Below are 17,247 nucleotides of genomic sequence, written 5' to 3'. Positions count from 1 at the left end.
AAGTTTGATCCCTGGGTCCAGAAGATCCTCTGGAAGAGGACTTGCCTGGAAAATCTCATGGACAGAAGCGCCTGTAAGGCTGTGGGCATAGGGTCACAAGGAGTTGGACATTACTAAAGCTACTTAGCACACATGCACAAGATCACTGGCTCAGTAGACATGAGTTTGAGCAAGCACAGGGAGATAATGGAGGACAGGGAAGCCTGTCATGCTGCAGTTCATGGGGTCATAGAGAGTTAGACACCAGCTACAACTGAACAACAACAACCATGTTCCTTAATCTCTTTATTTTTATTATTAATTTGCAAATTACCAAGATGTTTGCAACTCTTGCCACAATTTTATAAATACTGTATGATTTAAAAAATCAATCCGTCCATAAGATGTCATGAGCTTTTTAAAAACAAAAAGTTTTCATAGTTGAAATGTATTTACTATTACAATGCTTACAGAATTATATCTATACCATCCATTGTTCATAGAACATTAGGCATATGTGATAGTACTTGCTATAATTCAAAATAGTGCTTATTAATGAAGATTAATAGCTCAGCAAGCTTTTCATGTGAAGACAACAATGAGTAGATCAAACAAGAAGCAAATGTGTATTAATAGCTTAGCAAGCTTTTCATGTGAAGATGGCAATGAGTAGATCAAACAAGAAGCAAATGTGTATACTTGACCCATTATCTATATATGGGATTTTCCATCCTAAATCTTGATGGTATTGTATAAATACAATATGGTAAAGTAATTAGCCTCCAATTAAAATAAATAAATTTATTTAAAAAATAATAATAAAAATAAAATATTTTAATTTATTTTCTAAATTTCCAAATAATAAGCACCATTTAGAAGTTAAAATTAATTTGTTTATAAAATGCATCATTTGAAAAGTTCTTGAGTAAGCAATTAATCAATGACCTTAACTCTGCCATGATCTCTGACCATTCTTCTAATTCATTCTTATTTAGTGGTCATTGTAAACAGTGTCCCCAAAGATGTTATGAAATTCAAGTGCTTAGTCTCAGGTTATGGCACTCCAACAGAGATGTCTTCCATAAGTCTCCTGGATAGCATCTCATGGATAGATGCTTTTCTTCTGACCCTGAAGTTTATGATTTATTTTATCTATTCTATGAAATTTTGTGCATTTCTCCTATGGCATGTGCTTGGCTAAGCATTGAGAACTTAGATATAAGTAACAATAGAGCTGGCTTCTACCAGCATGTCCACAAAATAATTTAACAGGATACACAAAATTTGTCAGTTACTAAAAAAAAAAAAAAAAAAAAAGGTAAAAAAAAAATGCAAAGGTGGAACCATCACAATTGACTAAAAGGTTCCATTGGTATGGAATCCATTCTATTCCATTGGTATGGAATCTAGAGAAAATGATTAACACTAGCCAGAGAAGACTTGGATTGCATAATCACAGAAAGAGACAGTTTAGTTAAGGTCTAAAGAATAAGAGGGACTTAACCTAGCAAACGTAAGTGAGGGTACATTCTAAGAAGGTAGATTTCCCATGTAGAACACTGTAGCAAGGGGAAGCCATTAAGAAACTATCATAGGAAAAATTGAATAATACAATTACTGGATTTAAAAAAAAGGACCTGAAAATATAAATAAAGTTTTTATAAAGCAAGTGGGAAGATGAAAATAAGTGACATAATATTGGATAAAAACAAAATGTATTGCAATATAGTGAGTAAAGAACCTCATATATAATAGTGCATAGGGCAAAGAAAGCATAATAAACAAACAAAACAGAATTCAAAATGTTTAAAGCCATCATAAAACCAAACAAGATGATTAAGGAAATAAATATATTGGCATATTCTTTCTTTCATTAAGAATCTGTGGGGCAGTCCTAAGATGGTGAAGGAATAGGATGGGGAGACCAATTTGTCCCCCTCAAATTCATTGAAAGATCATTTGAACACTGAACAAATTTCACAAAATGACTTCTGAACATTGGCAGAGGACACCAGGCACCCAGAAAGGCAGCCCATTCTCTTTGAAAGGAGGTAGGACAAAATATAAAAGATAAAAAGAGGCACAAAAGAGTTAAGGATAGAGACCTGTCCCAGGGAGGGAGTCATGAAGGAGGAGAAGTTTCCAAACACCAGGAACCCTCTCTGATGGGTCTGTGGGGAGTTGTGGAATCTAGGAGGGTAACACAACTGGGAGGGGAAAAAAAAAAAAAAATCCTACAGATTACACGCCTAACTGCAAGTCCCAGAGAAGTAGCCCAGACACTCTAAGGAACGGGCCTGAAAATCCTGAGGACAATCTGAGGGAGCTAACGTGAGACAGCAAACCAAACTGTATGATAGCCAGAGAGAGAGATAACTCTCCTGCAAAAAGCTCTAACCTAAGGCACAGCCTGGCCTGCTCACAGAACAAAGGATTAAGTGAATACCAGAGGAGAGCTAGCCGGGTGTGGACTGTCCATCTCCCTGCTGGAGGCAGAGGGGCAGGCAGCGACAGCCAGAGCCAGAAGGCAAGGGACAATCTTATCCCCAGAGATGGCATCCTCCACTAAACTGTGAGCAGGCTCTGAGTTGCTAACCAAGTCTTCCTGAGATCCTGCACGTTTGACAGGAAGAGCACAAAATGCAGGCCCAGCTGAGTCTGTGCCTTTGTGGAGTACCCAAGAACTTGAACCTGAGCAGCTTAGACCTGGGAAGTACATGCAAACTAGGGCCCGCTTTAGACAGTTCTCCCACAGAGCAACCTGGAGCCTAAGCAGTGTAGACCAGGGAATTACACACACTATGAGCAGGGTCGAAACCTGTGTAGCCCAGACGCTGCGAGCACTTCCCACACACACCAGTTACATTTGTTTGCTGTGTTCCTCCCTCCCTACAGCACAATTGAACAAGTGAGCCTAAATAAATGACCACCTTTGTCCCCTTGTGTCAGGGCTGAAATGAGACACTGAAGAGACTTGCAAACAGAGGAAGCCAAAATAAACCGAGAAGAGGGAACTGCTTTGGAAGTGACGGGTGCAACAGATTAAACCCTGTAGGTAGCGTTGACTACATTGAAAGAGGCCTATAGACCTTGAGAAGACATATAAGCTGGAACAAGGAACTATCTGAAACTGAACTGACTCCACATGGCCTTCAACAGCTCCAGAGTAATTCCTAGATATATTTTACTATTACGTTTTTAAATTTTTGCATTTTTAAGTTCTTTATTGCTCCTTTAATTTTCATTTTTAAAACCTACTATTACCTTGCAAAAATAAGACCCTATTATTAAAGCAAATTTTGTATATATAGAGGTGAAAGTGGGCACCCTTGTCTTGTTCCTGACTTTGGGGGAAATGCTTTCAACTTTTCACCATTGAGGATAATGTTTGCTATGGGTTTGTCATATATAGCTTTTAGTGTGTTGAGGTATGTTCCTTCTATTCCTGCTTTCTGGTGAGTTTTTATCATAAATGGATGCTGAATTTTGTCAAAGGCTTTCTCTGCATCTATTGAGATAATCATATGGCCTTTATTTTTCAATTTGTTAATGTGGTGAATTACATTGATTGATTTGCGGATATTGAAGAATTCTTTCGTCCCTGGGATAAAGCCCACTTGGTCATGGTGTATGATCTTTTTAATGTGTTGTTGGATTCTGATTGCTAGAGTTTCGTTCAGGATTTTTGCATCTATGTTCATCAGTGATATTGGCCTGTAGTTTTCTTTTTTTGTGGCATCTTTGTCAGGTTTTGGTATTAGGGTGATGGTGGCCTCATAGAATGAGTTTGGATGTTTACCTTCCTCTGCAATTTTCTGGAAAAGTTTGAGTAGGATAGGTGTTAGCTCTTCTCTAAATTTTTGGTAGAATTCAGCTGTGAAGCTGTCTGGACCTGGGCTTTTGTTTGCTGGAAGATTTCTGATTACAGTTTCAATTTCCGTGCTTGTGATGGGTCTGTTAAGATTTTCTATTTCTTCCTGGTTCACTTTTGGAAAGTTGTACTTTTCTAAGAATTTGTCCATTTCTTCCACGTTGTCCATTTTATTGGCATATAATTGCTGATAATAGTCTCTTATTATCCTTTGCATTTCTGTGTTGTCTGTTGTGATCTCTCCATTTTCATTTCTAATTTTATTGATTTGATTTCTTTCCCTTTGTTTCTTGATGAGTCTGGCTAATGGTTTGTCAATTTGATTTATCCTTTCACAGAACCAGCTTTTGCCTTTGTTGATTTTTGCTATGGTCTCTTTTGTTTCTTTTGCATTTATTTCTGCCCTAATTTTTAAGGTTTATTTCCTTCTACTAACCCTGGGGTTCTCCATTTCTTCCTTTTCTAGTTGCTTTAGGTGTAGAGTTAGGTTATTTATTTGACTTTTTTCTTGTTTCTTGAGGTATGCCTGTATTGCTATGAACTTTCCCTTTAGCACTGCTTTTATAGTGTCCCACAGGTTTTGGGTTGTTGTGTTTTCATTCATTCATTTCTATGCATATTTTGATTTCTTCTGTGATTTGTTGGTTATTCAGAAGCATGTTGTTCAGCCTCCATATATTTTTTTAATAATTTTTGCAATTTTTTAAAATATTGTATTTTCAAGAGTCTTACCTCTACTCTAGATTTTTAATCTTTGCTTTTTGGTATTTATTATCAATTTTGTACCTTTAAGAATCCAATCTTCAGTACCCATTTTTACTTAGGAGTGTGATTACTGGCTTGATTGCTCTCTCCCCTTTTGGCTATCCTTTAGCTGACCCAGGTCACCTCTATCTCCTCCCTCCCCCTTCTCTTCTCTACTTAAATCTGTGAATCTCCTTGGGTGTTCTGGGCTGTGGAGAACACTCAGGGAACTGATTACTGACTAGATTGGTCTCTCTCCTTTTGACTCACCCTCCTCTCCTCCTAGTCACATTCATCTCCTTCTTCCCTCTTCTCTTTTCTATGTAACTTCGTGAACCTCTCTGAGTGTTCCAGACTGTGGAGAGTACATAGGGAATTGATTGCTGCCTAGATTTCTCTCTCTCTTTTTGATCCCCGCTCTTCTTCTCCTGGTCACCTGTATCTCCCACCTCCCTCTTCTCTTCTCCATGTAACTCTGTGAACTTCTCTGGGTGTCCCTCATTGTGGATAATCTTTTCACCATTAACCTAGATGTTTTATTATTGGTGCTGTATGAATGGAGCAGTCTTGAGACTATTGTAAGAATAAGACTGAAAGCCAGAGACAGAATGCTCAAATCCAAAACTTGAGAAAACCAGAAAACTCCCGACTCCAGGGAAATTAATCAACAAGAGCTCATCCAAAAGCCTCCATACCTACACGGAAATCAAGCTCCACCCAAGAGCCAACAAGTTTCTGAGCAAGACATACCAACCTAATTCTCCAACAATGCAGGAACATAAACCTAAGCATTAAAATAAAGGTGGCCAAAAGTCACACCAAACCCATAGACACCTCACAACTCACTACTGGACCTTCATTGCACTCCAGAGAGAAGAGATCCAGCTCCACCCACCAGAACACTGACACAAGCTTCCCTAACTAAGAAACCCTGACAAGCCATTCGTCCAACCCCACCCACAGTGAGGAACCTCCACAATAAAGAGGAACCACAAACTTCCAGCCTACAGAAAGGCCACCCCAAACACAGCAATCTAAACAAGATGAAAAGGCAGAGAAATATTCAGCAGGTAAAGGAACATGATAAATACCCACCAAATCAAACCAAACCAAAGAGGAGGAGACAGGGAGTCTACCTGAAAAAGAATTCATAATAATGGTATTAAAGATTATCCAAAATCTCAAAAAAAAAATGAAGTTATAGATAAATAATCTGGAGACAAGGATTGAGAAGATGTAGTAAAAGTTTAACAAGGACCTAGAAGAAATAAAAGAGTTAATCAAAATGAATAATGCAATAACTGAGATCAAAAGCACTCTGGAGGAAACCAACAGTAGAATAACTGAGGCAGAATATAGGATAAGTGAGGTGGAAGATAGACTCTTGGAAATAAATGAAGCAGAGAGGAAAAAAGAAAAAAGAACTAAAAGATATGAGGACAATCTCAGAGAACTCTGGAACAATGTTAAATGCCCCAACATTTGAATCATAGGAGTTCCAGAAGACAAAAAGAAAAGCCATGAGAAAATACTAGGGGAGATAATAGTTGAAAAGCTTACCTAAAATGGGGAAGGAAATAGCCACTGAAGTTCAAGAAATCCAGAGAGTCCCAAACAGGATAAACCCAAAGCAAAACACTCCAAGACACATAGTAATCAAATTAACAAAGATCAAACACAAAGAACAAATACTAAAAGCAGCAAGAGAAGAACAACAAATAACACACAAGAGTATTCCTACAAGGATAACAGCTGATGTTTCAATAGAAACTCTTCAGGCCAGAAGGGAATGACAGGACATACTTAAAATGATGAAAGAGAAAAACCTACAACCCAGATTACTATACCCAGCAAGGATCTCATTCAAATATGAGGGAGGAATTCTAAAGCTTTACAGACAAGCAAAAGCTGAGAGAATTCAGCACCACCAAACCAGCTCTTCAACAAATGCTAAAGGGTCTTATCCAGGCAAGAAACACAGAAAAGGTTTATAAACTAGAACCCAAAACAAAGTAAATGGCAACAGGATCATGCTGCTGCTGCTGGTGCTAATTCACTTCAGTCATGTCTGACTCTGTGTGACCCCATAGACGGCCTCCTACCAGGCTCCTCTGTCCCTGGGATTCTCCGGACAAGAACATTGGAGTGGGTTGCTATTTCCTTCTCCAATGTATGAAAGTGAAAAGTGAAAGTGAAATTGCTCAGTCATGTCCAACTCTTAGCGACCTCATGAACTACAGCCTACCAGGCTCCTCTGTCCATGGAATTTTCCAAGCAAGAGTACTGGAGTGGGGTGCCATTGCTTTCTCTGCAACAGGATCATACTTATCAATAATTACCTTAAATGTAAGTGGGTTGAATGCCCCAACTAAAGGACAAAGAATGGCTGAATGGATACAAAACAAGAAAGCTATATATGTTGTCTATAAGAGACCCACCTCAAAACAAGGGACACATACAGACTGAAAGTGAAGGGCTGGAAAAAGATATTTAATGTAAATGGAGATGAAAAGAAAAGAGGAGTAGCAATACTCATATCAGATAAAATAAACTGTGGAATAAAGGCCCTGAAAAGAGACAAAGAAGGACACTACATAATGATCAAAGGATCAACCCAAGAGGAAGATATGACAATTATAAATATATATGCACCCAACATAGGAGCACTGCAATATGCAAGGCATATCCTAACAAGTATGAAAGGGGGAATGAATAGTAGCACAATCATCATGGGAGACTTTAATACCCCACTCACACCTATGGATATATCAACTAAACAGAAAATTAGCAAGGAAACACAAACTTTAAATGATACAATGGATCAGTTAGACCTAATTGATATCTATAGGACATTTCACCCAAAAACAATGAATTACACCTGTTTCTCAAGTGCAACTGTAAGCTTCTCCAGGATAGATCACATCCTAGGCCATAAATCTAGCCTTGGTAAATTTAAAAAAAATTGAAATCATTCCAAGCATCTTTCTGATCACAATGTGGTAATATTAGATGTCAATTACAGAGAAAAAAGCTATTAAAAATACAAACATATGGAGATTAAACAACGCACTTCTGAATAACCAAAAAATCACAGAAGAAATCAAAATATGCATAGAAATGAATGAAAATGAAAGCACAAGAACCCCAAACCTCTGGGCTTCAGTAAAAGCAGTGCTAAGGGGAAGGTTCATAGCAATACAAGCCTACCTCAAGAAACAAGAGAAAAATCAAATAAATAACCTAATTCTACACCTAAAGCAACTAGAAAAAGAAGAAATGAAGAACCTTACGGTTAGCAGAAGGAAAGAAATAATAAAAATTCGGGCAGAAATACATGAAAAACAAACAAAGGAGAACATAGCAAAAATCTACAAAGCTAAAAGCAGGTTCTTTGAGAAGATAAAAAAAATAAACAAACCACTAGCCAGACTCATCAAGAAAAAAAGGGAGAAGAACCAAATCAACAAAATTAGAAATGAAAATAGATAAATCACAACAGACAGCACATAAATACAAAGGATCATAAGAAACCACTGTCAGCAACTATATGCCATTCAAATGGGCGACTTGGAAGAAATGGACAAACTCTTAGAGAAGTATAACTTTCAAAAACTGAACCAGGAAAAAATAGAAAATATTAATACACCCATCACAAGCCCAGAAAATGAAACTATAATCAGAAATCTTCCAACAAACAAAAGCCCAGGACAAGATGGCTTCACAGCTGAATTCTACCAAACATTTCGAGAAGAGCTAACCATTGGACTGCAAGGAGATCCAACCAATCCATTCTGAAGGAGATCAGCCCTGGGATTTCTTTGGAAGGAATGATGCTGAAGCTGAAGCTTCAGTACTTTGGCCACCTCATGTGAAGAGTTGACTCATTGGAAAAGAATTTGATGCTGGGAGGGATTGGGGGCAGGAGGAGAAGGGGACAACGGAGAATGAGATGCCTGGATGACGTCACTGACTCGATGGACGTGAGTCTGAGTGAGCTCCAGGAGTTGGTGATGGACAGGGAGGCCTGGCGTGCTGCGATTCATGGGGTTGCAAAGAGTTGGACATGACTGAGCGACTGAACTGAACTGAACACCTATCCTACTCAAACTATTCCAGAAAATTGCAGAGAAAGGTAAACTTCCAAGCTCATTCCATGAAGCCTCATCACCCTAATACCAAAACCAAAGATGCCATAAGAAAAAGAAAACTACAGGCCAATATCACTGATGAACATAGATGGAAAAAATCCTTAACAAAATTCTAGCAAACAAAATCCAACAACATATTAAAAAGATCATCAAAGCGAATGACCAACAAGGACCTACTGTATAGCACAGGAAACTCAGGTCATTATTCTGTAAAACCTAAATGGGAAAAAAAAAATTGAAAAATAATAAATTCATGTGTATGGATAACTGAATTACTTTGCTCTACATCTGAAACTAATGCAACATTGTAAATCAACTATACTTCAATATAAAATTTAAAAAAAAATTAAACTTAAAAAAATAAAATAAAAAGATCATACGTCATGACAAATCTACCTAAAGAAACAAAAGACCTACATATAGAAAACTATAAAACACTGATAAAAGAAATCAAAGATGACACAAATAGATGGAGAAATATACCATGTTCATGGATTGGAAGAATCAATATAGTGAAAATGAGTATACTAGACAAAGCAATCTATACATTCAATGCAATCCCTATCAACTATGAACTAGAGAACTAGTTCATAGTTTGTATTATTAAAATAATAGTTTTAATTATTTCATAGAACTAAAACAAATAATTTCACAATTTGTATGGAAATACAAAAAACCTTGAATGGTCAAAGCAATCTTGAGAAAAAAGAATGAAACTGGAGGAATCAACCTGCCTGACTTCAGGCTCTACTTCAAAGCTACAATCATCAAGACAGTATGGTACTGGTACAAAGACAGAAATATAGATCAATGGAGCAAAATCGAAAGCCCAGTGATAAATCCACACACCTATGGGCACCTTATCTTTGACAAAAGAAGAAAGAATATACAATGGACAATCTTTTTAAGAAGTGATACTGGGAAAACTGGTCAACCACTTGTAAAATAATGAAACTAGAACACTTCGTAACACCATACACAAAAATAAATTCAAAATGGATTAAAGATCTAAATGTAAGACCAGAAATTATAAAACTCTTAGAGGAAAACATAGGCAAAACACTCTCTGACATAAACCATAGCAAGATCCTCTATGACCCACCTTCCAGAGTAATGGAAATAAAGGCAAAAATCAACAAATGGGACCTAATTATACTTAAAAGCTTTTGCACAACGAAGGAAACTATAAGCAAGGTGAAAAGACAGCCTTCAGAATGGGAGAAAATAATAGCAAATGAAGCAACTGACAAAGAATTAATCTCAAAAATATACAAGCAGCTCCTGCAGCTCAATTCCAGAAAAATAAACGACCCAATCAAAAAATGGGCCAAAGAACTAAATAGACATTTCTCCAAAGAAGACATACAGATGGCTAACAAACACATGAAAAGATACTCAACATCACTTATTATCAGATAAATGCAAATCAAAACCACAATGAGGTACCATCTCACACTGGTCAGAATGGCTGCTATCAAAAATTCTACAAACTAAATGGTGGAGTGGGTGTGGAGAAAAGGAACCCTCTTACACTGTTGGTGGGAATGCAAACTAGTATAGCCACTATGGAGAACAGTGTGGAAATTCCTTTAAAAACTGGAAATAGAACTGTCATTCGACCCAGCAATCCCACTGTGGGGCATACACATGGAAGAAACCAGAATTTAAAGAGACACATGTACCCCAATGTTCATTACAGCACTATTTACAACAGCCAGGACATGGAAGCAACCTAGATGCCCTTCGGCAGGCGAATGAATAAGAAAGCTGTGGTACATATACACAATAGAATATTACTCAGCCATTAAGAGGAACCAGAGATCAAATTGCCAACATTCACTGGATCATTGTAAAAGCAAGAGAGTTCCAGAAAAACATCTATTTCTGCTTTACTGACTATGCCAAAGCCTTTGACTGTGTGAGTCACCATAAACTGTGGAAAATTCTTCAAGAGATGGGAATACCAGACCACTTGACCTGCCTCTTGAGAAACCTATATGCAGGTAAGGAAGCAACAGTTAGAACTGGACATGGAACAACGGACTGGTTCCAAATAGAAAAAGAAGTATATCAAGGCTGTATATTGACACCCTGCTTATTTAACTTATATGCAGAGTACATCATGAGAAATGCTGGGCTGGATGAAGCACAAGCTGGAATCAAGATTGCCATGAGAAATATCAATCACCTCAGATAAGCAGATGACACCACCCTTATGGCAGAAAGTGAAGAAGAACTAAAAAGCCTCTTAATGAAAGTTAAAGAGGAGAGCAAAAAAGTTTGGTTAAAGCTCAACATTCAGAAAATAAAGATTATGGCATCTGGTCCCATCACTTCATGGGAAATAGATGGGGAAATAATGGAAACAGTGTCAGACTTTATATTTTTGGGCTCCAAAATCACTGCAGATGGTGACTGCAGCCATGAAATTAAAAGACGCTTACTCCTTGGGAGAAAAGTCATGACCAACCTAGATAGCATATTCAAAAGCAGAGACATTACTTTGCCAACAAGTCCATCTAGTCAAGGCTATGGTTTTTTCAGTGGTCATGGATGGATGTGATAGTTGGACTGTAAAGAAAGCTGAGGGCCAAAGAACTGATGCTTTTGAGTTGTGGTGTTGGAGAAGACTCCTGAGAGTCCCTTGGACTGCAAGGCGTTCCAACCAGTCCATTCTGAAGGAGATCAGCCCTGGCTGTTTTTTGGAGGGAATGATGCTAAAGCTGAAGCTCCAGTACTTTGCCCCCCTCATGTGAAGAGTTAACTCATTGGAAAAGATTCTGATGCTGGGAGAGACTGGGGGCAGAAAGAGAAGGAAATGACAGAGGATGAGATGGCTGGATGGCATCACCGCCTCATTGGCCATGACTGTGAGTGAATTCCGGGAAATGGTGATGGACAGGGAGGCCTGGCTTGCTGCAATTCATGGGGTCACAAAGAGTCGGACGTGACTGAGCAACTGAACTGAACTGAACTGAAAAATAATGCATTTGAATCAGTTCTAATGAGGTGGATGAAACTGGAACCTATTATACAGAGTGAAGTAAGTCAAAACGAAAAACACCAATACCCGTATTAATGCATATATATGGAATTTAGAAAGACGGTAATGATGACCCTATATACAAGACAGCATAAGAAACACAGATGTAAAGAACAAACTTTTGGACTCAGTGGGAGAAGGTGAGTGTGGGATGATTTGAGAGAATAGCATGAAAACATGTATATCATAATATGTGAAATTTATCACAAGTCCAGGTTCAATGTATGAGACAGGGTGCTCTGGGCTGGAGTATTGGAATTACTGTGAGGTATAGGATGGGGAGTGAGGAGGAAGTGGGGTTCAGGATGAGGAACACATGTACGCCCATGGCTGATTCATGTGAATGTACGGCAAAACTATCAAAATATTGTAAAGTAATAGCCTCCAATTAAAATTCATTAATTTAAAAAAACTTTTTTTTTAGTTCCTAAGTCATGTCCAAATCTTTTGGGACCCCAAAGATTATAGTGTGCTAGGGATCTCTGTCCATGGAATTTCCCTTGCAAGAATACGGAGTGGGTTTCCATCTCCTTCTCCAGGTTATCTTCTTGACTCACAGATTGAACCTGCATCTCCTCCTTTGGAAGGTAGACTCTTTACCACTGTGCCATCAAGGAAGTCTTCATTAAGAACACCTAGCGATTAATAAAAATTGAAATTTTCTGAGAAAATAAGAGAGTAAATATGAAAAATAGAAAAGAGAAGGAGGGAGAGAATAGATGAAGTAAAGGGGAGAGAACGAAGGGGGAAAAAAGATTTTAGTCTGTGTGTGTGTATGACATGAACATTTGGGTTGCTTCCATATTCTTGTTACAGTAAATAGTACTGCTATGAATATTGGGATGTATGTATCATTTGAGTTGATGTTTTCCTTTTTTCTAGACATATATCAAGGACTGGAGTTGCTAGATTATTTGGTTGTTCTAATTTGAGTTTTTTGAAGAACCACCATGCTATTTTCCATAGTGGCTGCTCCAGTTTACATATCCACCAACCACTTAGTCTTGGCATATTGTATGTTCCTAGAAATTTGTCCATTTATTTCAGATTGTCCAATTTGTTGGTATATAATTCTTAGTAGTATTCTCATAATATTTTGTGTCTGTTGTATCATTTGCTGTCTCTCCTCTTTCATTTCTTATTTTGTTTAATTTGGTCCTCTTTCTCTTGACAAATCTGGCTAAAAGTTTTTCAGTTTTGTTTATTGTTTCAAAAATAAGATCTTGTTTTCATTAATCTTTATTATATTTTATTTATTTCCTCTCTGATCTTTATTGTTTCCTTCTTCTGTTGATTCTGGAATTTGTTTGTTCTTCTTTTCCTAATTCTTTTAAGTGATTGTCTTGGTGGTATAGGATTCCTTCTGCCAGACTCCAGAATTCCTTCATCTGTAGCTCTATTTGTTGTTGGTGTTGCATTTGTGGGTAAGGGGAACCCTATGTCCTTTCACATGCGTGTGTCCTGTGCTAAGATGCTTCAACTGTGTCTGACTCTTTGTGACCCTGTGGACTGTTGTCCACAAGGCTTTTCTGTCCATGGGATTCTCCAGGCAAGTATATTGGAGTGGGTTTCCATGTCCTCCTCCAGAGTATCATCCCAACCCTGGAGTTGAACTGGGGTCTCCTACATCTCTTGCATTGGCAAGTGGATTCTTCATCACTTAGCCAAGCAGAGAAGCCCATGTTCTTTCACCACATTGTCACCAGATAATTTTCCTTTTATTTTTTTCTTTGTGTTTCTTATTCTTGATGTTCTTCTTTGTTTTGGTTTGGTTTTCAATCACTTTTTATTTGTTTTTAACTGAAGATTTTAATTATTTTAAAGAGTAATGTAGAAAACCAAAAATATCATATTATGGCCTGATACATCTTAATGTGAACCTGCTGAGTGCCCATACTATCCAGTTTTACTGGTTATATATTTCTTAAATACTAAATGTTATTTTGTCTCACCTTTCTACAGCATAATTTGCAGCAGAGAAACTGATTTTTTTTCAATCTGTGTTTTATATCAATCACATTCAGTGTTGAGGAAATTCATTCTTTGGTGCTTTTAGTTACAAGAATAAACTTTCTAAAATAAATAAAGTTTTGGTTTCTTCAAAAGAAAATATATCAGTAAGTTACAGATGGAGTTAACAAATATCTCTATTGAGCTGAAGAATAACATTAGATTCCTTGGTCCCCAACAGAGTTTGCTTTTTGCCATTCAAATAGGTTGGTAAATTTGGAGGAAAATATTGCTTCTTTGGAAAAGATATTAATAGATTTACGTGAAAATGTGATTTACATTGTGATTTTTGTTAATTTTCATTGCCTTAATTCCCCAGGATTCTAAAACGGGCATATTGACTTGCTATAATTAGTTGAGGAATTTATTTGTTTTGTTTGTTTTAATTTTAAAAGCATGCTTAAGGTGAAATCATGTATCCCTAATAGTAAAATGTAAGATTTTCAAGGTAGGCCTTTGGGATGTAACTGTACCATCCCTTGAATGATTTCCTAAGTTCATTCCAAGAGCATATAAAATTTTCAGCATGACCCCCAGTGGCAGACATACTCAAATACAGACTTTGGAATTGACTCAATAATTTTCAAAATAATTTCAAAATTAATCTCAAGTCATGACCTATTTCTTTTCTTTGTATTTATGGACATATTTGATCTCCCCCATCTTTCAGCTTTTCAAATGCTTTCTGATTTTTCAAGACACCATTTTCTCCTTATTCTTAATCTACTTATTCCATTCTTCCTCATTCTTTTTATTAGTGTTTCTTCCTGTGTCTTTTGATTAAAAGTTGCTGTTTCCATGGTTTTAATTTAGACTTTTGTTTCTTGTATGAAATTACCTTCACAGTCACAACTTCCACTCAATGTTTTCTATTCAAACTAGCTGAGTAAATGTCTCTCATGTAGTAAGGTCTAAAATTAAAGCATACTATTAAGTCCTGCTGTGGCATCTAATGAGAACAGGAAGATTTCACATAGCTTAACAACAAGCTTTCCCCTCTACTGTGCCCCTCCCAAAAAAAAAAAAAAAAAAAAGTCCCTTAGCTAAACAAGAGAAGCCTGGTCACTTAGCTACAAGGAAGCCTAGTGGTTCAGCTGCTAAAGAATCTATCTAAAATGCAGAAGATAATGGTTCCATTCCTGGGTCAGGAAGATTCCCCTGGAGAAGGGCATGCCAACCCACTCCAGTATTTTTTCCTGGAGAATTACCATGAACAAAGAAGCTTGGCAGGCTGTAGTCTATGGAGTTGCAAAGAGTTGAACAAGACTGAGAGACTAAGCACAGCACAACTAAACAATCTTCCATGTCAAAACAGCCAGACCCAGTTCTTCCTTGTCTCTGAAAAGTAGGGTCAGTTCAATGACAGCCCATGGAATTATTACAACAGAAGAAGCACATTCTCCCATGGTAACCAGAAGCCATCTCATCCTCTTGATACAATGGAGCCTGCCTCCCACATTCCCTAGTCGTTTACTCTGTTCCCAAGTGCAACACCCATATGGCCATTCATAGTGTGTTGTGTCCTCCTCCATGGGCTGTGAGCACGCATGACTAAAAAACTGTTGTGGTTTCAGCTCACCTTTATGGGGTGTTGTGTGATTGACCATCCCCATAAACCTGGATTGGGATTTCCTCTCTTACCCACTGTGTGAATAGGAGATAATTAAAACTCATCCTTAAGCCTTTTTGTTGAAATTGAAGATCAATTTTCTCAATTTTATGGTTTGATACAATTGTTAGTAGGAAGGGTAGGTTCTAATTTTGACTGTACAGTGAATATATTGTGTTATCTTGCACTCATTTTATTCCTTTTCTTTTCCTTAGCTGATCCATCTGTTTCCTTTGCAATCATTGAAAATCAATGCAATCAAAGAAAAATTAACATTTTAATGGAATTTTACAATTTGTAATGTGTTGGCACATACATAATTTTACATAATTTTTATAAACTTTAGTTATACTCATTTTTGTCACCCAGCAAGGACAGTGTGATGCCAGAACTTAAGCCAATGTCTCATGACTCTTGATTTAGAAATGTTTTCAACTCTTTCCTGGCTTCTGTTGTTAAGGGAATGTTCCAAGGAACAGGTTGTATATACATGTTGTCTTCTTGAAAATTTTATCTTGATTGGCCCAGTTATACTGTGTCCATAAGCTCTAATGTGTTGACTTATTTTTTACTGTCATTGCAAAATGAAACTTGTCTTTGTCAGAATAAGCAAACTGAGGTATGGTTAAAGTTCTTCTGTGAATAGCACAATAGTCATTATGAGGTTCTGCCAAGGAAGAGAAAGGTAATTCAGAAAAATGAGTTGTCTGAATGAGATGTAGAAACAAGTCAGAATGATGATTTTTAACTCTGCTTTTAGGAAAATGCTTCTTATTTTAAATTAACTCTAAACATTGGTGAAGTAAATAAAATGATTGCAGCAGGTACCATTTTCCAATACAATGTCTGATCTGGGAGGCTTTAAAACCAGTATTTAGACATTCATACAGCAGTATCTACCATCATATGAAGACTGAGTTGACAATCTGCTTGATAACAAGGTTAAAACTATCAGGGAAAAGTTCCTCTATTGGGAAAATGATTATGAAGTAAGTAAAAATGCTTAGAGTCTCAAGCAATATTATGGAATATTAGGTTGGTATCTCATGGAAAGAAATTCAAACAAGGGAAACCATATAAGTTTATAACAGGTAATCACAAACACCAGTTTTCTATCTGTGTTCAAGACAGAATTGAGCTTCTAACTTTCAAAGGTAGGAGTTAGATAAGAACCGATGTGTTAAGAAAATTTAAAGAAGGGCTCATCAGAAAGCCAATAAACAAACTTGTTCTTCTTTCATAATATAAATTGCATTATCATCTATGCTGCCTACTAGAACTATGTTGGCTTTGAGTGGCAGAGTTAAATATTAATAGCAAACCAACAAGGTAATTTTAAAATCAGTTTCTCTTTCCCTTAGGATGCTTGGAAATTGATATTACACTTTTTGTCTGAAATTGGGAAAAAAACTAATATTTTTCCAGGAAGTGTCTTAGTGACTCTCTCTGTGAATGAGGTTTGGTACATCACTAGCTATTGATAATTATTAACATCAGGGGTGGGATTTAAATAAACAAGGTTTTAAAATGTTTTCTTGACTCATATAATTTAGAATTCCAGCAAAGTTGAAGGGCTGTTTGCCTCGTCTGTAATGATCTAAAGGCACCATAAGAAACTCAAGAAGCACAAATATCTCTCTATAGTCTTAATGTGATTTGATTAGGTCATTCCCAGAACATGCCTACAATTCTTTTGAGAACTATAGAATCAAGAGCATCATTCTTTTTGATTCAAGAAAAAGAGCAGCTTATTTTATATTTTTAGTCAGAAACTGCAACTCACCCCAGTATTCTTGCTGGGATAACCCCATGGACAGGGTAGCTTGATGAACTATAGTCCATG

The sequence above is a fragment of the Budorcas taxicolor genome, chromosome 11 (assembly GCF_023091745.1).
Source record: "Budorcas taxicolor isolate Tak-1 chromosome 11, Takin1.1, whole genome shotgun sequence".
In the NCBI taxonomy this organism is placed as follows: Eukaryota; Metazoa; Chordata; class Mammalia; order Artiodactyla; family Bovidae; genus Budorcas; species Budorcas taxicolor.
The sequence above is the reverse complement of the archived record's forward strand: the minus strand, read 5'-3'. Positions refer to the sequence as shown.